General features: G+C 31.9%; 1 protein-coding gene across 4 annotated transcripts in view; it reads right to left on the bottom strand.

Annotated features, from left to right (window-relative positions):
• Positions 1 to 24,259, bottom strand: part of pdm3 (POU-domain protein pdm3) — a 445,430-nt gene extending 421,171 nt beyond the window's left edge. For 3 of the 4 annotated variants that reach the window (XM_072532362.1, XM_072532361.1, XM_072532359.1), the window contains exon 1: positions 23,870 to 24,259. The gene's annotated coding sequence lies outside the window, so the exon portion shown is untranslated. The remainder of the gene's footprint in view (positions 1 to 23,869) is intronic. The other variant, XM_072532360.1, reaches the window with a different exon arrangement.
• Positions 24,260 to 27,275: the final 3,016 nt, after the last annotated feature.

Here is a 27,275-nt window from a genome sequence, read left to right on the forward strand (position 1 = left end):
TATCATAACAACTAGATAGAAGTAAAATAAAAAAAAGTCGTACTAAGCATGAGGTAGAAAAAAATGAAATGTCGGCACTTCCACCAACAGCTGACCACTACTATCGATGCGCGCTGGTAATGGAACACCGGAAGAGAGTATAATAAGCCATTCAAAGTCACGAGATATAATTCCAATCCAGAGTATTGATCTGGCAAGCTTCTACCCCGGCCTTTAAGTAATGATCAGATCCAACCCTCTTTCCTGCTGTGAGATTTAGTGTTGATAGATCACTTCTGTCATCCTTCCGCACCGCACCTCACCTTGGCCGAGTAGTGATCAGCCGCTCCCCGATTATTGGGTATTCACTGAAGATCTTGCTTCATGCTACCCAGCCGAAGACCGCTAGCATTTATTTTTGTTCACAGGCAACAGCGTCTAAGACCGAAGTCAGTTGATTTACTTAAGAGGATTCGTCTTTTTATTTTACGTATTGTATAGAAGGCAATTTTACACATTTTGTTTGTTATTTTATTTGAATATATTTTTATTTACACTGAACTTGCGTTTTACTGAGTCTGGTATCTAATAGAACTATCAGTCACAACTGGTAAGTTAGTAAGTTAACAAACAAGACCGAATGGAGACAGATGATCTACTATACAATCGAAATACTAAGATAATTGTATCTACAAAAAATACAGCGATAAGCACGCGGATAGTACAAAGCACACACATCAAAAATGTCTACGTAAGACCATTATTATTCCACTTTTTTTAATAAAAAATTTAAAAACTTTTTTGTTAATACATATCATTCGATTTGAAAACTTGTTCTCTACAAATCAAGATATGCCATGTAAATTAATCTGCCAATTGCACTGTTTTATTAAGGCAAAAGTGACAGTGCCTCAAATTTGTAAGATTAATTTCTTCAAACTGTAATGAAAAAGTGCTTCAAATTTTAAAGATAGTCTGTATTTACTTTAAAATTTTACTAAAACAAAATTATTAAACGCAATAATAGTCATGGGGTACTGGCATTTAACACATATTCAAATGGTAGGTGCTGTGAATACGATTTGGGCTGATTTTTCACAGGCTGATGTTTCACAACAATTTGGTAATGTTGCTGAAAGACATGGAGATCTTCAACGAGCAATTACTTCTTTGCAGGATCGGTATGTATTAGGATTAGCTCGTCGAAATGTGCATATAACTACATGCGAACTTTGTGAGGCCTTAGGAAATACCCAGAACTTTAATGTATGTGACCAAACTTTGAGAAATAGATTACATAAAGCTGGCCTACATGACAGACGTCCATTGAGAGTTCCCATGTTACGTCAGGGAATCATGGACTCAGATTTTGGTGGGCACAGCAACATGTGCCTTTGGTCTTACAAGAATGGAATTCTGTGTTATACACAGATGAAGCTAGGTTTTGTCTCTATCTTGATTCATGAAGAGTGAGAGTTTGGAGAGGACCTGGTCGATAAGAGATGCTTAGGTATATACCGGGTGTTTGTCCATATAGTGGTCTACAAGTTATGATCTCGGCTACAATAATTTTTCATTTGATACTGCTGCAGGTCCTGATTTGCGTTACATGCAGGATAATACAAGGCTAAATACTGTTGCAACAGTAAGATATTGGTTGCATAATAGGAATATTACGCAGATGAAGTTAAATGTGTCGATAGCAATTAAAGTAAATTGTATACTCACGCTTAATCAAGCCATTAAGAGCGATGCTGGGAATATTTATATTCCACTATGCATTAACAATTTACCCATATAAATTACCATCTTTCTTGTACTCATTGCGTCGAGTAATAACGATAAATATACGAAAATGGTTGCGTTTCGATTTAATTTGAGTCTCTTACCACTCCCTAACACGGAGTAGTCGGTGCGTTTTGGATTGGTTTGAGTTTTCTTACAAACTCTCTCTGATGACGGGTAGACCCAGAAACACGTGTTAGGGAGTGGTAAGAGACTCAAATTAAATCGAAACGCAACCATTTTCGTATATTTTTCGGAATATTACGCTTTTATAGTGGCCAGCACAATCGCCAGATCTTAATTATATGTAGAATGTAAGGGATATGATTCAGAGATAGATTTCTCGTCATCTGAGCACTGTTTACATTAAACATGGTTTTAAGATCTTATTGTCTGAAAACAAAATTGATAAATTGAGCATGCCAAGGCGGTGTCAAGGTGTAGTTAATCCTGGAGAAGGAAATGCAGATTATTAAATATATTTGTTGGTAGATTTTATGTTCTATATTATTATTTTCTTTAATATTTTATCATAAAGAAATCATAGTACACTATAATTGAGCTGATTTTATTGCTGACCAATCAGGCAATATTTAAAATCCAATCAAAATTGATGTATATATGAGAAAAAAACTTATATACTTTGATTATCAAACTAAATACATCAAAAATGTCTAATTTTTGATGTATTTAGTTCGATAATCAAATTACTTCTATACGTAGACAATTTTGTAAGGAAACTATCATATTGTCATACATATTCTCTATGTATCACTGACATATTATCAATTAAAGTAATACAAAATTTTATCTACATAATTGAAACTACTCGTATATAATCAGGTTGTACAATAATTTACTAGTTCAAATTATATTGTACCTTCTTCTTTATACAGAGTCAAAGAACTCCCTCCTACCATAATTGAATTAAGTTTAAATCCAAATTCAATTAATCTAATGACCGAAACGGAATTTTGATAATAATTATAATCTTTAATTCGCTTCAACTAGGGCAATGAATAAAACTTTCATTATTTCTCTGATAACAATCTATCGTAATGAGCTTTTTGGATAATTAAAAATACATTTGCCGATGTAATTAGCGTTTAGCTTTTGTTGGTCGGTGACTAAACCTTTTTATTTCTTTATGGACTCGAATTAAACAGAAGAAAATTATTAAAATTATTGCATTGTTTTTTTACACAACATAGAATTATTTTTTACGTTTACTGACGAAATTATAAATGAACCAATATTGTACAATTTCTTTTTTAAAAGTAAATAACATACAAATTTAAATACCGCTTTTAATATGTTCGATTTAACTGTTGAAAAAATATGGTTAATATGGTTATGATAAAATCTGAAATAAAAGGAATCGAAATAGACCAGGGAACTAACACTCATTAAACCAGAGAAATTATCAAATGAAAAGCGTTTTTCGTGACATTCTTTAATACAGGTATCTATTATATTATCTTTTTTTTGTAATAACTGCATGAGATAAATTTGGTGATAATAATATGTATTAAACAAAATATGCACGAGATTAAACATCATTTTTACTTATAAACAATATATAAACAATAAAAGATCGCAATTTGATTTTAAATACTAAAGGTGAAGATTTATAAATTATATGGAAAAGTAACACAATTTTACTGAAAAAGCATAGAAAATCCTTTAACTCTTAACTTGGAAACGTATATTATAATATACATAATATTTCAAATTTTTTATTTGACAATCAATAGTATTTGAAGATTAAAATAAAAGTAACTGTAACAACATCGGTTAAGAAAATATGCTCAAGCACGAAAACAGCCAAAATATCTAAACTCCAACCTAATACAATTAAACTACTCCAAGAAAGACGAAACAGAACAGATCGAACTTCGGACAGCTTCAAAAGTTTTAACAAAAACGTGAAGAAAGAAATTAGGAACGATCATAGAAACTATACTAACAATCTAATAAAAGATATAATACAAGATAACTGCAATATGAAAGTACTGAAATCAAAAAACTCAAGCGGCATAACAAAAATCATAGAAATAAAAAATGAGAAAAACGTCACCGTCCGAGACAGAAAGGAAATAAGCGAGGCCATTGAAAAATTATACACTAAATTGTACTCGGTAAATACGCAACCATAACAACGACGTACTGAACGAACAATAATTAACACCGGCTCAGAAGAACTACCGGACATAACCGACTATGAAATAAGAATGGCCCTAAATTAACAAAAAACGAATAAATGTCCCGGAGAGGATAAAATTACAGTTGAAATGTTGAAAATTGGTGGCAGAAAATGGAACAGGTATTAAATATTTTATTTAATAAAGTAATTGATGAAGGAAAGATTCCTCAAGAATGGTACAACTCCGAAGTCATTCTACTATTCAAAAAAGGAGACAAAGCAAACATCGAGATTTACCGACCAATATCCTTGCTATCACATCTGTATAAATTATTAACTAAAATTATAACCAACCGCCTATCACATAGCTCGATTTCTATCAACCTATCAAGCAGGCTGGATTAAGAAAACTTTTTAGTACCATAGACCACTTGCACACCGTAAGAAGACTGATATTTACAATCTGAGTACAGATTTATTAGTAAATCGATTTTTTCCGTTTTTCGCCACCTACGAGGGGGGTTTTGGGGGGAAGCTTTACAGTAAAAGTGGTAAACTTTTTTGCATCTTTTTTGAAGTCCCTAAATTGACATTCTCCTCCTACTCAATTCCTATCTTCACCTCCAAGCTGGTACACACCGGTAACCTGAGCAACCCCACTGGAGACTGGGTAGCCAACCCCAGTGGAAGGTGGGGTCAGGGCAGACGAAGAAGGGAGCCTTGGTCCTCCGATGAAAAGGGGGTTAAGCGAAGGGTTAACAACCCTTCCTTGTAGAACTCAATTGTTGCGAATACAATGGCTAATGAAACAAACGGACGGATCTCACAACGACGAACTCAGCACAGAAAAATGGACATGATTATGGATTTAAAATTTGGAACCTGGAACGTGCGAACCTTCTTAAAGGCAGGAGCTATGATAAGTATGGCAGAAGAACTTGAAAAATACGGAGTTGAAATATTGGCACTGCAGGAAATCAGATGGAAGAGCCAGGGAAAAATTCATAAGAATAAATTCTCACTATACTACTCCGGAAATAAAATGAGACAAGGTGAAAGAGGAGTAGGGTTTATGGTAACCAAAAAACTGCGGAAAGCCATTATCGCATTTACACCAATATCAGATAGAATTTGCACCATAAGATTTAAAGGTAAATTTCATAACGTGACAATGGTTAATGTATATGCACCGACGGAAGAGGCTGATGAAGAAGACGTTGAAAGATTCTACGGAGAACTACAGGATGTATGTGATAAAATCCAAAGACACGATGCTGTTATAACGTTAGGCGATTTTAATGCTAAACTGGGGAAAGAAGAAACGTTTGCAAATATATTTGGGAAACACAGTTTGCAAACTGAAACCAGTCAAAATGGACTCGGGGTGGCACAGTTCGCAGCAGCAAATAATTACGTAGTTGTCAGTACTAACTTTCAGAGAAAAGATATCCATAAAGGAACATGGAAAATACCAGGAACTAACGAAGCCAATCAAATTGACCATATACTCATCTCAAAAAGATGGGCAACAGACATAACTAATGTCAGAACGTATCGCGGGGCGAACTCTGACTCAGATCACTATCTTGTAGGGGCAAAATTACGGCAGAAAATAGCGACAGTAGCAAAAGGGAAAAATATTCAAATCAAAAAATGGAATGTCGAAGGATTCAAAAGCGCAACAAAAAAAAGACAAGATTACAGAAATGCTCTCCAAATAAAACTCAACCGAACTAGAGAGGAAGATACTGCAGAGGAGGAATGGAGACAATTAAAAACAATTATAACGGAGTCAGCCGAGGAAACTGTCGGAAAAGCCAAAAGGCAAAGAAATGCGGATTGGTATGATGATGAATGCAGAACTGCAGTAGAGGAAAAAAGGCAAGCTAGGCTTAACCAACTTCAAAGAAATACAAGAAATAGCAGTGAGATTTATAACGAAAAAAGAATACAAGCGACTAGAATATGCAGAAGAAAGAAAAGAGAGGCTATGAAAAAACAAGTACAAGAAATCGTAAAGCATAACAACAGACGCGAAAGCAGAAAATTCTATAAATGCATAAAAGAAAGCACACAGTCATTTAGACCAAAACTAACGATATGCAAAGACAAGGACGGAGAACCACTAACAGAGAAGCAAAAAATTATAATGAGATGGAAACAATATTTCGAAGAAAATCTAAATGCAGACAACGAAAATGATCAGAACGAGACAATATATTATACGGCGGAGCTGCACATCGAAAATCCAAGTTATGAAGAAGTAGTTCAGATAATAAATAAACAAAAAAATAATAAAGCACCAGGAACGGACGGAATTTCGGCAGAATTATTAAAGCATGGAGGATCCGAACTCTGGGAAAGAATCCATTACCTAATAACATTAATATGGACGAAGGAGCAAATGCCAGAGGAATGGACAGTTGGCCTCATACAGCCAATATATAAAAAAGGAGATAAGAGGGAATGCCAGAATTATAGGCCAATTACATTGCTAAATGTAATATACAAAATTCTTTCTGGTATAATCTACAATAGATTATTAGAATACTCCGAAAATATAATTAGTGATTATCAAAATGGATTCAGACCAAATAGAGCCACTACAGATAACATATTCATACTAAGAACGATACAAGAAAAAGCTTATGAATACGACATAGACCTATATAATATGTATATAGACTTTAAACAAGCTTTTGATAGTGTGAAAAGAGACAAAATGCTGGAAGACCTTTGTAATCTAGGTATACCTAAGAAATACATCAGCCTCATAAAAATGATATTGCAGGGTTCAAAAGCCGCAGTCAGAGTAGATGGAGAACTGACTCCCTTGTTTAACATCAACATGGGAGTAAGACAGGGAGATGCCCTATCAACCATGCTATTTTACCTAGTTCTTGAGGCAGTCATCAGAAAAACCAATATAACCGGCCATATAAACACCAAATCAGTACAAATTACTGCATATGCAGACGATGTAGCCATCATTAGTAGGAATAAGCCACGACTAATGGAAGTGTTCAAACAAATTGATCCTGAAGCAAGAAAAAGAGGTCTCAAAATAAACGAAGCAAAAACGAAGTATATGACAGTCAAAAGAATAACTGACAATGAAAATAATATCACAATAGACAACTATACTATCGAACGAGTGGATACCTTTACATATCTCGGCACAGAAATCAATCAGAATAACTCCGTAAGTAGCGAAATTAATGCACGTGTTTCCAGCGGGAATCGTACATACTATGCTAATAAAAGATTGATGACATCGAAATTATTAGACAAAAGAACCAAAATGACTATCTACAGAACACTGATTAGACCCGTAGTAACCTATGGATATGAAACTTGGGTAATGACGAAAAAAGATGAAGCCCAACTCAGAACATTCGAGAGAAAAATACTGAGGAAAGTATATGGCCCGTTACAAGAGGAAGATGGCACATGGAGAATCGGGAGAAACGACGAGGTTAATGAGTTAAATAAAGGTTATGACATTGTAAGATTTGTGAAAAGTCAAAGACTGTCATGGCTGGGACATGTGCAGAGACAAAACGATGCAAAAAGAACAAAGAAAATGTTACAATGGAAGCCCATAGGAAGGCGAAAAAAAGGAAGGCCCAGAACGAGATGGTTGGATGACGTGGAAGACGACCTGAAAACAATGAACATAAGACAATGGAGAAGAAGGGCACAAGAGAGATCTGAATGGAAGGACATAGCCAGACAGGCAAAGACCCATCCAGGGTTATGATGCCAAAAGAAGAAGAAAAAATTGACATTCTCAGTAAAATTCAGCTTGTTCGTATGATTTTTAGAGGTCAAATCTCTCAAAATCATCACAAAACGAACCAGTGTTGCTAGTATTAGACGGACACCATACACATTGTCGAAATTTAGAAATGATAAATTTGGCAAGGGAAAATTTTGTTGACAAAGTGTGTTTGCCCCCTCATTCTACCCACCACATGCAGCCCTTAGATAAAACGTTAATGGGAGCCTTAAAAATCCATTATAGTGAGAGTTAGATGTTGAGATTATTTTTAAAGTCAAATTTAAGACCAATTACACGTTATGACATTGCTAAACTATTTGGAAAGGCGTATCTTAAGGTGCAAACTGGTACAATTGCCGTTAATGGCTTCAGAAAGACTGGAATATTTCGTATAAATCGCTATGTCTTTAACGAAAGCGATTTCCTTGCTGCAGAACAAGAAAATACTGAAAAAGAACAATATGCAGTAGTTGAAAATATTGCCGACAATAATGTAGATGAAAATGAATTTGTTTGGCCCAAAAATATTACACCGGTGCTAACCTTTCAAAAACAGACAGGACCTCAAAGGGCACCTGGAAAAGCAGCGATTACTACCTCGTCTTTATATAAAGATGCTTTAGAAACTTTAATAAATTCTTGTTCAAAACAAGCCAAAACAGTAAAGCGGAAAGTACTAATGGAATCATTAGATAACCAACAACCATCCTGTAGTTACCAGCATCTACGTAAGATGAAGAAGAAGACAATATTTCAAGATTTCTCTTCAGAATCCGAATCAGTAAGTTTCAAAGACGATTATGATGTCATGATAGATATTGCAGCAGACAATCCTAAAGAAGAAGATGCTACTTGTTTCTATTGCGATGGAAACATTTTGGAACACAGAAAAAGAGAGAAGTGGATACAGTGCGTTGTCTGCAAATAATGGTATACCATTAGTTTAACATCAGTATTCCTTAAGGGAATTATATATAACGCATTATACTTCAAAAATTACAAGAATTACATTCACATTATATATTATTCGTAAATATATTTCTCCGTTTGTGACTTTGTATTAAAACATTGTCCCTTATTGTGATAATTAATATTGTCCCAAAATGTGACGTACAAAACTCTTAATGGCCGCAATATAAAAAGAAAAAAAAAAGAAAATAGCATAACATAAATTATTATAGTAGGTTATATTTCTAAACTATTTATTGTTTTAATTATTATGTGATTGTTAAACTGCTTCAAACGATTCAGAATTATTTGATGAAACTGACCGTAAATGCGACTCATTCAATAGATTTCATTTTAAAGGCATAAATTGCATCGAATTTGCTATTTTGTTTAAATATTTCATTTTATTTAGTGAATACAGAATATATGAATTAAATTAGTTGAAAAATCTTAGCTACTAGTACAAACAAAACGGCGCACAAGGACATAATATAATCGTTTAAAAAAAGTATAAAAATTCAAGGATTATATATTTTTAAATATATTTATAAAAGATAAAGAAACAGATGAAGAAAATTAAGAAAACATAATTTAGTTTAATAATTGTTAATGTTAGATTCATTTAGTAGTGGTTATAATATTTATAGTATCTATGCTATATCTTGTGTTGGTTCGTCTTCTATTTCCTAGTCGTAATATGTAGGTTGGAACTCTTTAGTTTACGTTTTCTCCTTAGTCTTTCTCTCCGTCTTCAATCCGTGAAAATTGTGTTAATTATTCAGTACGAAGGCTTCTTGATCTTCTACCGCGTGGAATAATTGTCTTGAATTTGGTATCTGAGTCAATTCACGAATGTTTTTTTAGCCATGAAACCTGTTTTTTCCCACACCTCTCCAACCTTATATGTTGTCTTTAAGAATTAGTTGTAGTATTCATATCATTTTTCCCTCAATATAGGTCCAGAAAGGCATTTTTCAGTATTTAACATTCTTTAGTAATTTTCTATCTTTGTTGGGTCTCCTTTGTACTTCCTCGTTGGTTTTCCTTGTCGACCAAGGAATCTTCAACATCCATTTATGAATAAACATTTCTAATGCTCTAATAAAGGTAAAGAGAAGGAAGTTGAACTTACAATTAAAGAAAGAAAGTTACAGTATCTCGGACATGTGATGCGGAGCGAGAAGTATGGCATCCTGCGACTCATAATGCAAGGAAAGATATATGGCAGAAGAAGCATCGAAAGAAGACTAATTTCATGGCTCAAGAACCTGGGAGAATGGTTTGGATACAGCTCAAAACAAGTATTTAGAGCTACTGCCTCTAAAATTAAAATAGCTATGATGATTGCCAACCTCCGTAGCGAAGATGGCACCTGAAGAAGAAGAATGCTCTAATACTTTAATTCGGTTCATGATTAATATTTTTAGGGTCCACACTTCTATTCCATACAAGAGTACAGTTCTAAGGTCTGTATCTAGTTGGTCCGTTATGATAGTTCCTAAGTATGTAATTTTGTGAACTTTTCAACACGATTTAATAATTGAAGGTGTCCATCTGGACGTAGGTTACTTTTTTATACTAGATTTTTCATGCCATATGGCTGGCTATCTCTTAAGTGATTTTTTAAATTAATGGTCCGAGTAAACATTAAACAATGTTGGAGACCAAATGCAACCTTGTCGGACTCTTCGTTGTATGGAGAATGTAGTCATCTCCAATTTTTACGGTGGCGGTTAGATTTCAATACAGATTCTTATTGACACGAATATCCTCATCATTTATTTCTATAGTTTTTAGCATCTGAATTATTTTTCCATGCTGTACTTTATGAAAGGGCTTTCCGAAATCTACGAAGCATGCAAAGACACTTTTCTTTGATCACGGTATTTTTGTAATAGGATATTTAGCGCAAACAACATTTTGCAATAGGATATTTACGGTTGTAGGTCAGCGGCAAGATACTGGCCTTCTAAGCCAGAGCGTATGAGTTCGAATCTCGGCACTAACAATGACATTTTCATTCCTAAAAATGATGAGTCGTTCACTGTTGTACGGAGGGCACGGTAAGCCGTCAGTCCCACAGGGACCGACGACTTATGTGCATTGACATTAGTTACTTGAAACAGCCATTATATAATATTATTATTAGCGCAAACAACGCCTTCTAATTCCCATAACATTTCTAGAACTAAATTGAGTTTCTTCGAGATCTGCTTCGCATTTTTACGTTTAATTCTGATATAAACTATTAATTAGCTTAATTAGCGAGTATTTTCCAGACATCAATGTGTGTTTAGGTATTGCGACAAATATAAATTGAGCTAGTCTGTAAGAATTACTTAAGTGTTTATATTGCAATATAAAGATTTATTGCTACCTTTATGTTATCTTCATCTATTAGTTTTAATACTTCAGTCGGTGTAGCATCTGGACTACAAGCTTGTCAAATTTTAGTAATTTTTAGCATTTGAGAACAGCCCTGTTAAAAATACTGATTTAAAATATACATGACAAATAAACCGGCAAAACATGGACTGAAAAATTAGTGCCTCACAGATGTCAGAAATCGTTATTTATATAATCCGTATAACTACACCAGAAAAGACTCAGATAGATTTGGATAAAGCAATCATTTTTTCATACCAATTTTAACATTACTGCTAACAAGTGGTATTCTTCGATACAGCTAATCGAAGTTTTGAAAAAAAAAATTAACGTGCGTACCATGAAAAAATAAGCTCGAATTACCACCGTAATTAAAAGAAAAATGAAACGCGTATTTATAAAAAATGGATATAATTAAAGAAAGTGAAAAATGTGATATAAGTCTAGGAAGTTAGCTAGGGACTTGCTGTGAATCAAGCTGTGTGCACTTGGTTTTGTAAGGCTCGAAACATGAACTTGTAAATATCTGAGCCTATGATTCAAGCTCAAGGCCATCGAAGCTATACAATGCCTAGATCTAAGTGGCTTTAAGGCATTAAATGGTTGGTTAAAAAAGTTTCGTCGTCGACACGATATTCCTTTCAAGGCAATATGTGGCGAAACCGTCGAATTAAGTCGAAAACCTGAAATCTTGAAAAGAAAAGCTGTTTACAATTTTAAAAAATATGCTCCAAAAGAAGTATTTAATGCAGATTATATGGGTCTCTACGCTCGTGCCCTTGTCAACAATAACATTTGTATTGAAATGGGAAATATTCCTGGAAGAAAAACTGCAAAACTACAAATTACAATTTTGTTCTATGCAAATATGGAAGGTGAAAATGACTTATCACAGATAAAAGCAAAAATCTTCGATGTTTTCGACTTATCGATGACCACATCGATAAGTGGTCTTATAAATATTTCTTCAACAATTGTTTAAATAAATTTGACACAAACCTAAAAAAGCATAATAGAAAATATATAGTATATATAGTAATATATATTGTTTCTGAAGCTTATTCTGGATATTGCACTGGATAATGAAAAACTTATATTTCTTCCACTCAATACTACCTCACATGGCCAACCCTTGGACCAAGGCATAAAGAGAATTTTGAAAACGACCTATAGAAACTGCTCTTGTATAGACAGTGATTGACCTCTTAAAAAAAATAGAGAAAAACATTACCATTACCAACGTCTTGATATGGCTTACAGTGATTTGGCGTACTTTGTCGCCGAAAAAAAATGCTTTACTAAAGCCGGATTTATGTATAACATAGATGCGAATTATATGACTGACTTGGGCAGCCTTCGGCAAGCTGAACCATATTTTCAAATGGCCTGATATACCAATATGCCTTAAAAGAAAAACGTTTAATCAGTGTGTTTTGCCAGTGTTAACTTACGGTGCGGAAACGTTGACCATGACAAGGAGAACAGTTCAAAAGATCCGTGTGTGTCAAAGGGCGATTGAGCGTACTTTGTTGGGCGTTTCACTATGAGACAAGATCCCAAATCGCCAGCTACGATAAAGAACAGGAGTGGCTGATGCAGTAGAGAGAGTAGCAACACTGAAATGGAATTGGGCAGGTCACGTGGCTCGAATGACAGATAATAGATGGACAAAGCGGATACTGGAATGGAGACCAAGAGATGATGCCTACCGAAGCAGAGGTCGTCCACCAACACGTTGGACTGACGATCTAAAACGTTGTCATAGGAATTGGATGCAAGAGGCACAAGATCGAAATAGATGGAAAATTATGAGGGAGATATATTCCACTTGCACAACTATTTTCAATCATCAAAGACACATTAGTAGATTTAGAACAATTTGCCTTGATTGATAGTGAGGTGCCACCAAAAACTAGAGAATAGACTATCAACGACTTTATTTAATATAACAAACCTATCTGAAGTCGGTGTAAGTCTCAGAAATTTAGAAAAGTGTTTTATTGATGAGAACAATATTTTGATATGATATGTTTACTATGCACTATGTCCAAAAAAAATATGCAACCTAATATTAAATTGACGTCATTGTGTTCATTTATTAATAAATTGAAATTACAATTAGTTAAAATAATATTTGGTGACGGTTGTTTTAATTTTCTTATGTTCTCTCTTAAACGACCACTCCTTTATAGCGACCAGCTTGTGATTCCCGAGGGAGATCGCTATTGGAAGTTGTTACAGTATAACCTAAATAAAGGTGTGGATTGTTCGGACGAAAAATGTTCTAAAAAAGTCACTCTAAGGCCATCCTCACATGAAGCTACTAAAAAGAAACTAAACTAGTTAGTAACTAGAATTACCAACTGTTTACTAACTGTGAATCGCACACTACGCTACTGAAAATTAATAGAAACGAGTCACTTCTTGCCTGTACGAGTAGCTTTGTCATAGGGTGTTTAAATTTTAACCTTTATATTATATATTATTGAATGTTATTATCGCGTTAAAAATGTCACTCACTCGAAAAAATTATTAAGATAACACAATATGTTTGTGTTCTACATAATTATGTACGAAAACGGGAAGGACTACCATATAATATATCATTCCAAGACTTTTCGGTAATACCTTTACGCGAATATTCATTTAACGTATAGTTGTATAGGCAGGAATGTTTTTCCACTTCTTGCACTAATTTTATATTAAACGACTGTTCTACCAATTTCGCCATTTCGCGTGTAAACTTTAAAAATATCACAACAAACTAGAAACTGGTCACCAAGCGACCTGCACGTCCAGTCTGCTGTGGACTGATCACTGATGCATTAGAGACCGGTTAGTAACTGGTAGCGCTGTGTGCGGATACTCATTAAAATACATGGACAGTAACTAATAAGCAACTGATTGGTAACTAAAGTTACCAACTGGTTTCTTTTTAGTAGCTTCATGTGCGGACGGCCTAAATCTCCGAACCCGAAGATGATCTTTAGTAATCTTTTTTCGCATTCTGGACGTGTCCGTAATAAATTCTAAAATTGTCTTGTTAGTAATTTAATTATAAATAGTGAGAAAACACCAGGACACAGCTCATTGTAGTATCAAGCATCATCAGTATTCGGTTTTATATGTAGTTTATTCCTAATATTAATATCAAACTTTGATCTTTTATAAATATATTACTTTAAACTATAAAAATTATGTATCCTCGATTTGGTATTAATTTAGTAATATTCGTATTTTCCTTTTAGCGGCTTCTTTATTCAATATTGGTAACCAAATCATCATCATCATCACTGGCTCGACAACCATTTTTGGGTCTTGGCCTGTTCCAGGATTCTTCTCCATTCTGATCTGTTTCGTGCTTTTTTTCTCCAGTTTTTTATTTTTAAGGTTGTTATATCATTTTCTATTTGTTCTAAGTATCTCAGCTTCGGTCTTCCTCTTGTTCTTTTTCCTACTGGCATCTGTTTGAATATTTTGTTTGGTATTTCGCCGTCTTCCATTCTTTCTACATGTCCTATCCAACGCAACCGTTCTATTTTAATGAATGTTATAATATCCGGATCCTGGTATATTTTGTATAGTTCAGAGTTGTATCTTCGCCATATTCCGTTTTCTTTTGTGCCCTGTCGCAAGATTTTTCTTTCGAAGGTGGCTAACAACGTTTCCTCTCTTTTAGTGACTGTCCAGGTTTCTGAGCCGTATGTGAGTACCGGTCTTATTAGGGTTTTATATATTTGGCATTTTGTTTTTCTTGCGACTTTATCTGATCTTAGTTGCCTAATTAAGCCATGGTAACATTTATTTGCAATAAATATTCGCCTCTTCACTTCCTAAGCCACGTTATTATCAGACGTGACTAGGGATTCCAAGTATATAAAGTTTTTTACCCCCTCAATGTTGTATTCTCCAATTGTTATATTTTGTGGCTGCCTTATTTCTGCGTTTTTACTTACCTGCATATATTTTGTTTTGGTCTGATTGATTTTAAGACCACTATTTATTGCAGCTCGTTCTATTTGGTTGTATGCCTCTATCATTTCTCTTCTTGATCTTGCGATTATGTCAACATCATTGGTAACCAAATACTAGTAATTATTTTCCTGTGCTTTCCTCGTGGTTTACAGTGTGGTACAACACGAAACTTTGGTTTTTGCAGTAGATATTACAATAAGTATAATTTAATCGATTGTTTTCTTGTTAAAATCATCATTAAAAAGCCTCACGTTTGGATAATAAAAAAAATCTCAAATGGAAAATATCACAAAGAGACTGGAAAACTAGAAAAAAGTTCAAAACCCAAATAGTTCGATAATTGATAAAAAAACCAGTGAAACAAGTACCAGAATTATATCATAAAAATAAAAATGTACAATAATTAAACAAAATCTAAAATACGACGTATTCTGTGGGACTAAAAACCTCAAATTTTTTAGTGATGACAACTTTGACATGGTTCAGAATAATATTCGTTCTATAAGAACGTTCTATAAAACACATGAATTATTTTTGTTTCTAGAGGAATTAGGATTTCCCCCGATAGTTGCGGTTACCGAGAACTGGCTTAAAGTCAACGAGCCTTTTTTGTAGCAAAGTATACATACTATAACAAAATATGACTATCTGTTAAATAAAGTATTTTCATTTGTTCATAACAAGAATCTTATTCTATACATTATTTGCATTTATATATCACCTGATCCTTCCACGGAACTATTTTTTCAGAACCTGCTAAATTTGTTAATAAAAGAAGAAAAATTCTATGCGATGGGTTGAATATTAATTACGCTGTTGCTTGTGCTACCCAATTATCCTTGGTCAATATATTCGAAACATATGGTCTCACAATGCACGTTAATTCTCCTCCAAGAATTACTAAAACAATCTACCATAATTGATTATATTGTCTTAGATTTCTCACCCTTGATGTAACCTCTACAATTATTAATGTACGACTATCTAGTCATGAGATAGTCATATATACCAAGTTCAGCACTCTTAACAAACTATCCTCGAAAATCCAACGTTTAGGTAGGATTTCTTCCGCTCATAACTTTCGTAAATTCCAAAATTTGTGTTTGACTTCTGGGTGGCACTTTCCCTCTGTGGACGTGGACTATAATTTCAGCGATTTTTAGAATAGGCTTGTCTGTATTTTAAAGAAGGCATTTCCTTTAATTACAAATAAGTCAAAACATCACAAACCCTGAACTACCAAAGGTATCCGCATATCAGCCAAGAATATGCGTTCACTACTGTACATCAAGCATTTTACTACCAACGTCTTTGTCACTGAATATATCTCCAAGTACAGAGGAACCTATCTAAACCTTATCAAAACACCTAATAAAATGTACTATCAAAATCGTCTGGGAAACTCTAAAAATGTTGCAAAAGAAACTTGGTCCATAATTAACGATCTTCGAAATAAAACTAACACAGCTCAAACATTATCTCTTTTAAACCCTGAAAATCTAAACGAATACCTTTTAATGTGAGTAAAAATAATATAACGTCAACTATTTTGCCACAAGATCCTATTTCCTATCTCCCCAATTCAAAAAAGGTCTCGAATTCATTCTTTATAAGACCAGTTGATAAATGTGATCTGATCCAAACAAGCAGTAGTATCAAAAACAAATCTTCCTGTAATACTGATGAACTATCCATAAAAATTTTCTTAAATTTCCCAAAAAATGTGTTGGAAGTCCTGGTCTCACTAATTAATGATTCCTTTGAAAAAGGTATATTTCCAGAGTGCCTAAAAACAGCAATTATTATTCCTCTTCATAATAGTGGGAAAAAATCGAATGTCTGCAACTATAGACCTATTGCCTTACTAGCGGTCCTATCCAAAATTATTGAGAGACTTATAAAAGCCCGACTTATGTCATTTCTCGTTGAAAACAAGATTTTATTACAAAGTCAGTTCGGTTTTTTATCTAATAAATGTACCAGTGATACTATGTTTTCTGTACTACATGAGGTCTATCTAGCACTAAAAAATAATGTTTACACTGCCACTGTTTTTTTATGGCTATGCCAAAGCTTTTGATTGTGTAAATCACGACATTTTGATAAAAAAAAATAAATTTCTACGGAAATCGAGGTATTTCTTTGAATTGGTTTCAATCTAACTTGAGAAATAAGAAACAACTCGTTAGAGCAATGATCCTGACCCTAGTCACAAAAGCATTGTATGTGGAGTACACAAGGTCCAGTATTGGGTCCTCTACTCTTCCTTATTTTTATAAATGACATCACAAACTTAAAAATCGATGGAAAATTTTTTCTCTTTACTCATGATACCAGTATCACCTGGAGGAACTCTAATACTGCAACTGTTCATGCAACTACAACTTCTGATCTACTTAAATAAAAAGTCTAGTCTGATTCTACTTTACTTTCTTTAAAGTGGATAAAACAGTAGCATTATCCTATAAAGGAGCTCTTCAACACGTGCTTCTTAATAATAACCAGATCAGTATCGTTGATTCTGTAAAATTTCTTAGCATTTTTATAGACAGCAACCTTACATGTTTCTTCATATCGATTTATTAAGTAAGAAACTAGCCTCAGCCTGCTATGTAATATGATCTGTTCCGAAGGAAATCAACTTAGCATCTTCCAAAATAACATATTTTTCTTTGTTCAGGTCTCATCTTCGATATGGTGTTCTTTTTTGGGGTTCCAGTACAGCTGCCCAATCTGATGTTATTTTTAAATTACAAAAAAAAACAGTATGGTATCTTTGCCTCAGAAGAATAACACATTGCAGAAGCTACTTCAAAAATCACGGGATTTTAACTCTTCCCTCTTTATATATTCTAGAAACTGTTTGCTTAATTCGTAAACACCTACATGTTTTTCCAGCAAGACCTAATCATGACTATTCCACCAGAGATGTGAAATTCAACCTTTGATGTGTATTTACCGATCCCGTCCATTGAGTTAGTAAAAAAATATATAATAATCTGCAACTTCTTTCCTTAACTTGCGTAAAATGACAAAAGCTTATCTATCTTTCAGAGACCATATTATTCAGTGGAAGAGTTTCTTAACGAATAATTCAGAATTAAAAAATAGATTAAAATTAATTAATTAATTTAAATTAAATAAATTAATAAATTAAATAAATTGTGTATTTTATTATCTTTAATTTTGTGATTTTGACGATTTATTTAATTTCAGAAAATTTTAAATTGTTATTGTTATTTTTGTTTTTTTAAGCTTTCTCCCTAAAATTGCACAATTTTCAGTGATAATAAAGCATATTTGTACAAAGCTTTTCAGAAATGAAGAATATAAAAATAAGTTCAGTAAGTAAAAGATCAGTTAAAATATAGTAGTTCCAAATAAACTTTAAAAATCTTTTTCATGTTTCTATCAATATTTTCTATTATGAAATATTTATTCTAAAGCATGTTTTATCAAAAGCTAAAATAACCATACATACTATAGTTGGGATATGTTATTTAAAGTAAAATAAGATATTTCATGCTAAAATTTAAATCGCACATGTGTGGAATTTTGAAAAAAAATGTTTTTATTCTTAAAATTACCAAAATCGTCCCTTTTACATTAGATCATGCTTAAAAATCAAATATTTTTTTCATCTCTACAGCATTAAAGTATTTTGCGGTAAGGAGATTATAAAACTAGATTCTAAGACCTTCAAGATTTTATCCTTCACTATCAAGAATGTTTATTTAGATACAATAATTTATTTATCTATATTTTTTTATAATATTTGTGCTACAAATTGAAGTTACATTTTTAATTTACATTATATTATATTGAAATAATATATGTACTAATATAAATGATGATTATACATATAATAGTATTTCTAATTATTTTTTCACATGAAACTTACATTTTAAATATGAAGCGAGTTGTATTCACAAACAGATTTTTTTAGTTGCTCCATATATTTTGGATTGTTTAGTTTGATAATATATTTGTTATTCCAAGTATTCTTAAAATCATGGTAAACAGCTTCAAAAGTTTGTTCTGAAAAATATCCTAAACCGATTTCATATTTTGTACAAAAATCTATTATATGGAAAAAAACCGCGTGTACTTTTGGAGTGATAGGTATAGAAAGATTGATATAACTTTTCATAAAATTTGAAATACAATTAACATAGTTGCTTTTTAATTCTGTGGAAAAACAAGCTTCAACAACAGAATTAAATTCGACAAATTCTTCCACCTAATCCAAACACTCTAAAATACTGTAATCATCACAGAGTCTACGTAAAAGACTTGTACTTTCTGTTTTCAATAATTTTCTACAATCACCTCTAGAAGAACCATTGAAAATTGTACGCTGAACGTAACATAAGGTAGCCCACTTTAAGGAAATACTTTAAAATCTTTTAAACATATGATTATAAATCGTATTTACAACACCAATAATTAGATGGAGCTCAGGAGGTACTAATAAATCTATAATCAATGTCTGTGATTGTGCCTCAAAACTTTTCTTTACTATTGGCAAATTAACACAATTCATGTAATATCTAGCGACTTTTTCGCTTCCACCTGCATTTCTCCAGTCTCCATAATATTTTTCTGTTTGTTCTACTGTTCTGAGGTTTCCACGTTTATCCAATTCATCTTTACTTGCGAAGCACCAAGTGCAAGGATGCATACAACTATGAGGTCCAATTCCACATATTAAATTTGCAACTTTCAAATCCACAGAAAAAAAAACCATTTATATCTTGTAAATTAATTGATTTACATTGCATTTTTATATTATTATATGACTCTTTACATTCGGGTACAATAAGTAGCTTCTTTACCCCAGAATCGCGGAATTTTTTTAAATTGGAAGCTATTCCTTCTATATAGGTACGTCTACGTTGTGGTACATTGGAATCAGAGTTGATTTGAGGTGGAGGCTGAATTGCTAAACACATCTTTAGAAAACCTGCTCCCCCATCAATCTCTAACTTACAGTTAATCATCGACAATCCACGATTCTTTTGTGTAAACTCAATTAGACCAAAAATATCATTGCAACAAATTGCACCTTTCAAAATCATTCTAATATCTTTTTTTGTGCCATTTTCAAGATCAAAATATTTAATATCGAAATAATCATCAATTGAATGGATCTTTTCGAATAGCTTTCTTTTCAAATCTTTTTTAACTGCAGTTCTGCTGCCAGTAGCTTTACATATTAAAGTTGCAAATTGTAGTATTTTTCTTTGACTCAAATTTAAATCGCATTGAATTACTTTAAAATCATTAGCAGGAAGAAATTTCTTATTGTGATTTTGTTTAAAAATTATACTCGTAGGTTTTCCCCGAATATTTTAGATCGTCGTGGTATTAGTAGTTTTTCCCTTAGAATCATTTAAGTTCGATTTTTTAATATTTAACAAGGAAGAGGAAATAACATGTTCTTTTGTTTTTGATTTACATTTATCCAAGATATTTGCAACATTGAGCACAAATTGGGAGGAGTTACATTTGTGTTATATGCCTTTTCTGACGATTGATAGAGAAGAATCGCATCTTTTATCTGAAATAAATTGTTAATGTTTACGTTTTACCCAAAAACAAAATTGAAAAGAAAAATAAATTTTAATGCGAATTTATAACATTGTGATAAAAATTGAAGCTTCAAAAATATTTTATTTCATTTTTTAAACTTATTTATTGAATATGTTATTGATAAAATATCATAAAATGAATGAAACGTTTCCTAAGACTCTTCAATATATGAATATTTCTAAAATGATTTTAAAAAGATCAATAATGCATCAAAATAATTCTATAAATAATATATATATATATATATATATATGTATATATATATATATATATATATATATATATATATATGCTATGTAAAATTGAAAACAATATTGGTTTGCTTTTAATATTTTTCAAAGTACAAAATAAAAGATATTTCGAAGAAATGAAAGTCCATTATACTGGATTACCTGTAGTAAACAAAATTTAAAGACATGCATAAATTATTTTCTTTGTAAAATATATTCGAGTGACGTGAGTGAGCTTAGTGAAATCGTGAACAATGCGAGCGGGTTTTTCAAATAGACTTACTTGTACGTTGATATACAGTGAACAAGACAATAGAATAGAAATATTTAGAAAATATAATTCTCCATTAATTCTTAAGAATTTGTAGAAACCGATTAGCATGTTAATAGTTTTTAGGAAATTTATAATTGTAGGTAAAATTGTTGTTTGTTATCTAAATGGTAGATGGGGATAAGTGTGACGAACTTTGATTGGAGGAGATTGAAAAAAGTGGGATAGGTATGTAGGAATGAGAGTTTCGCTAGATTTTTGAGGGAGAAAAGATAATCGGTTGTTTTTCCAAGGGTTCAAGGCGAACAGTCGTTGTTCTTTGGTGGTTCTCCATTGGTAGTAAGCAGTAGAAGTGAATGTTTGTGAGTTTTCTCGGAGTAAGTGTATCTGACAGAAGCTGATCCAGTAAAATATTGTAAGTTATATTTTTCTACTTATATTCGAAGAGTCACTGTTCAGGCCGCAACGAGAGATTCAATTTATTGAGAGGAGAAGAGGCTAGCATCATTTGAACGATACGTACATTTGAAGGAGATCATTAAAGACGATAGGCTCGCAATAATTTGTTGTAAGATTGCTGATTACCTAGGGGACAGCTAAGAATAAATAGTGTAGGCTACAAGGAACACGGATTTGCACAACTGATACATCATCAGAGAGATAGTTTTACCATTCGTCAATTTTTCTTTATTAACAACATATTTTTTAACAATTGTTTTAGAAAGGATAGGAATATTTTGATCAGTGGATTTAGAACAACAATTTTGATTTGAAATTTTAATTTATATTGTATATACCATTAATTTTTGAAGGTTCACGTACGTAGGACAAAATTTTGATAATCATTATATGAGATATTTTTTATTGAAGATATTTGAGTATGAATTTTATTTCAATATATAATGTATCATATATTTTTTTAATATTCCGGTATTCTTTGGACCTTACCTATCATATGTAAAGCATAGATATTGAAGCACGAATAAAACCCTGAGATAAGAAAATTAAATAGTGTGATAAAAATCATAATTGTATCATTTAAATAAATTTAATTAATTAATTAATTAGATAATTAATTGCTTGGCGCACCTCAGACTTTTAATATCACATTAATTTATGTGTATATATATATATATATATATATATATATATATATATATATCATAAACTATATTTGCATATAAGTATTTACACATTATTTAATTGAATTCACAGTCATTAATAAAAATCGGATAAAATTGGCGTTTAACTTGAAAATAAAAAAATCTTTAAAATGCCATATTTTTGGCTCCATAGAAGCTTGAAACTTTTATCAAATTACAAATTGAAGGTCTTATTATCTAGTTTTATAATTTCCTTAAATTGTTGAGAACGATAAAAGTACGCAAGACTGCATACCTTGGACACATACTAAGAAATAATAAATATAGTCTTCTGCAGGTCATCATGCAGGGTAGAGTCGATGGCAAAAAGGGAATAGGTAGAAAGAGGAAGTCATGGCTGCGAAATATTCGAGACTGGGCAAACATGACTGTAGACGAATTATTCCACGTTGCAAAAGACAGAGAAGCTTTTAAAAATGTGGTCGCCAACCTCCGTTAATGGGGACGGCATAGGAAGAAGAAGAATAATTTCCTTACTGCAAAATATTTTAATGCCGTAGAGATAAAAAAAATATTGAATGTTTAAGCATGATCTAATGTAAAATGGGCGATTTTGGTAATTTTACGAATAAAAAGGTTTTTTCAAAATTTCACACATGTGCGATTCAAATTTCAACATGAAATATCTTCTTTTACTTTAAATAACATATCCCAACTGTAATATGTTGGTTATTTTAGCTTTTGATAAAACATGCTTTAGAACTCACCGTGTTCAGCAAATAACAAATATTTTTTGATAAGCTAGAGATTGCTTTAACCTGAGTTTTGTGGAAGAACTAATAAAACAAAAATATAGAGAATAACAAATCAAATCCAATTGATTTTTTCATTTTCAATAACTTTGTTCCTTTGGCAGTAATTAATAATGTTGAACAAAATATTTATATTTCATTTTAAATACTAAATCAAGCAGATTTTTTTACTGGTAAACTTTACCAGTAAAAATAATAGTTTTTTCCATATTTTGTTGTTAAACCCATGAGTTATTTTTTCAAAAAGCAATATATTTGATAAATTTCTCAAAAAAAAGACTTCTTTCAAAAAAAAAATATTAAAAATATTTTTCAATATTCTTAAGAAACCAGAGATTTGCTATTTGAAATTTGGGAAAATTATACGATGTCTAGAAAAAAAAACAAACATGCAAAAAGGAAATTTTAAAGACGATGCTGAAATACTATATATTTTAAACTTAAACAAATAATAAAATTATAAGACAAATTAATATTATAATTGTGCTAACTATGATTGTGTTTAAAAATGATAAATTTGGGGAAACTGCAGTTTTCTAATAAAAAAAAATAGAAGTAAATAGGACAGCAGGAAACAAACCACGACAACTAATGTAAACAGAATTGTGTACAAAATGGCACTTATAAAAGAAAATTTAATCAAAAATAAAACCAAAATAAATAAATATGAAATTAAAAAAAAGCAAAAACAAACATTAACTAATCACATTCTATGTCGGCTGTGTAAATATCAAATAAGAGAGAAAATATTTATATAAAAAAGCACAAACATTTTGGCCAAAACTTTTTGATTATTTTTCAATTGTAAGATAGCATATTACATCGCCATTAAAATCATATTTAGGAAAAAAATCATGCAACATACCGGAATTGTTTAACCTAGAATAAAACTCCTCGCCGAAGGAACCCGTCTTGATTCGTCAATTCACAAGCAGTCATAAATTTTCCCAGTCATTTCAAGAAAAATAAACACAGTCCAATGAATGAAGAAGCGATCACTTTGCTTCTTAAATTAAAAACAAACCAACAAATAATAATAATAACCACCACGAAAATCGAGTCTCACACAGGACGCACTTCGAGCACGTGCTAATACGTCACTTTTGACAGTTCTGCCGCCAAAAACAAGCAAGCTGTGTATATGTCGTCAGAAGCGCGAGTTGAATCAAAGCATGCGGTGAGTGGGCGCGCGCCAGCGCTTCCTGTCTTTGCCTCGTGAAGTCAAGTAGGCGACTGCTGGCAAAACAAGTGAGTTGAGTTTAGGTCTACTCCAACTCGAACTTACCCCTACCGGTTGGCGGCGGGGTATCCCCTATGAGTTGTTGGGAGTTGAATCTAGAGCGCGGGGTGCACGCATGAGCAAGGATTGTAATTAGATTCGTAATGTCCAGTTTCGTATTTTAGGAGATGGGGTGAGAGATCGACAGGGCCGGTTTAGGCGCGAATTGGCCGTTTTATCTAATGAAAATAATTAAAATGAGAAAATTTTTACGGAATGATATTTGAAATGCCTATTTAAATATTAATTTCTTATACCTATATAATTTTAATTAATTCAGTTTTCGAAACCAGAATCTAACATTGATTTATATATTGATAAATCTACGAGAAAAAGTAGTAGTGATATTTGAAAAGAGTTGACAGTTCATGTGGTTACATTCAATTTAACAATAATACGATTTTGGGATTGATTCTGAAACTATTTTATGGCATGTTTTATCTAAATATTTTTTAAATAGGATTTAACTACAAATACAGTGCGTCCATAAAGAAACGCATAAATTCATTATTATCTAAATAAACAACAGTATTATAAAAACAAATTATAATTTAATATACAGGGTAAAAAATACTAAATATTATGACGTCATCACCATTTGTTTTAAATGAAATCCCCATTTTTTCAATTTATAAATTTCTCTTTCTGAGCTGATTTTAAAAATGTATAACACGTTGCTTCAAATTGGTATAGTTCGGCAAAAATGCAAAAATTCGCACGTGCGTCCATAAAGTAACGCATAAATTCATTATTCGCTAAATAACCAACATTATTACAAATTTCCGAAACAGGTCGATTTTTGATGGATCCCCATTTTTTTTCAATTCACAGATTTTGCTTGCTAAGCTGGTTCCAAAAATGCATAACATGTTGCTTCAAGTTGGTACAGAATGGCAAAAATGCAAAAATTCCAAGTTACTTACAAAATAATAAATGAAGAATAAACGTATTATATATATATATATATATATATATATATATATATATATATATATATATATATATATATATATATATATATGTTCGGAAAGATTTCTGCGGTTAGTACAATTAAACTTAGAGCTAAGATTAATATTATTATAAAAATTAATATTAAACTCACCAGTCTTCCGGGTTGAACCGCGTCGATATCCATTTTGCCGAGCTTTCGACATCCTCTCTGATGTCTTCTTCAGGGCTTCCGAGGTCTCAGTCTCCCGAGCCCCCAGACACTACTACACTCACTAGTCACTTCTAGTTCACTCACTAGTTCACTACGTGAGTCTCCCGAGCCCCCAGACACTACTACACTCACTAGTCACTTCTAGTTCACTCACTAGTTCACAGTTCACGTAGTGAACTAGTGAGTGAACTAGAAGTGACTAGTGAGTGTAGTAGTGTCTGGGGGCTCGGGAGACTGAGACCTCGGAAGCCCTGAAGAAGACATCAGAGAGGATGTCGAAAGCTCGGCAAAATGGATATCGATGCGGTTCAACCCGGAAGACTGGTGAGTTTAATATTAATTTTTATAATAATATTAATCTTAGCTCTAAGTTTAATATATATATATATATATATATATATATATATATATATATATATTATTATGATGTATTGTTTGTTTGAATGATGAGCAATGAGTATTTTTAATAATATAGGGTTTTTATCGCGGTTCTCAAAGAATTAGTTTGTAAGTACTTTTTTAAATTATCTTTATTATAACTATTATGAAACACATATATATATATATATATATATATATATATATATATATATATATATATATATATATATATATATCTAACCTAGCCAATGTAAATTTAAAATAAACCATCTTTAAATTGATATTCTTATAAAACTAATTAAATTCTATAGACAATGTAAAATTTAAACAAACTATCTTCAAAATTGAAACTGTTATGACACTAACTAAATTATATTAACAAAATTTTGTACCTTTCTTTCACTGAATGCCTAAATGAACTGTTTTCCACTATATAGATTCTAATCACCACTGAATGTCTTCGTACTTCGGTTATCCTTGTTTTTGTGAAATTACTTTTTCCAATTATCAGCTTCTACCAATTTAAGATATATTTTTCTTCACCAGCATTTATAAACCACCAAGCAAACCAGCAAAACAGCATTTATATTTATTCTTCTTTTCAATATACCAATATCCAATTATTATAAGTTGATTTATACTAATCTCCAATCATTATATAATTTTAATTTCTTTCAATATCCATCCAATATTCTTCTAATTTACTTTTTTAATCTTCAATAATTATTTGTGTATAATTATAAATGTGCATTAAAATATATGCATAATTTTTAATCTTCATTTAACTCACTATATTAAACAATTGGACTATTTGTAACTGATTCACTGACTCCAACTAACTTTCATATTTCTTACTAAACTGCCTGACTTCTTACTAAAAACTTTTCTGACTGCACTATCTTGAAAATTCTGAACAGTTGACTTCACTAACTTAATGAGTCTATCTTCTACTAACTTTCATAATAAACTGCTCATCTTGAATCCAAATCACGGGTATTTATATCTTTTTGGATGTTCTAGAATCATCTGGTAAGAGATCATGTTCCATTTGTTCTATTACTTCTATATGGATGTTCTCGAAAAAAATATATGTTCGTTCCACAGACATCACCATTATTTCCAGAATGTTCGACCGTCAACAAAGGTCAAATTCTGCATTCTGGAGAATTCGTTAATGTTCTATTCATAATTTTGTTTACATTTAGGCTTTTCAGATCAGAATATATAATTAAATTAGTAACTTAACACTCTAATTTAATAAAATACACATTTCAAACAATATATTATTATAACCCCACTTTATATTCCTAAAATGTCACTTGGAGAGTATGTATATCTGTCTATCACTCACATGTATAGTTGGTTGCCTAGCACATGGCTCACTTAAATATATTTACAACATTAAAATACAACTTTTTACAATTATTATATGCTAATTTATTAAAAATG

This window comes from Diabrotica undecimpunctata, chromosome 5 (genome assembly GCF_040954645.1).
Source record: "Diabrotica undecimpunctata isolate CICGRU chromosome 5, icDiaUnde3, whole genome shotgun sequence".
Taxonomy (NCBI): domain Eukaryota; kingdom Metazoa; phylum Arthropoda; class Insecta; order Coleoptera; family Chrysomelidae; genus Diabrotica; species Diabrotica undecimpunctata.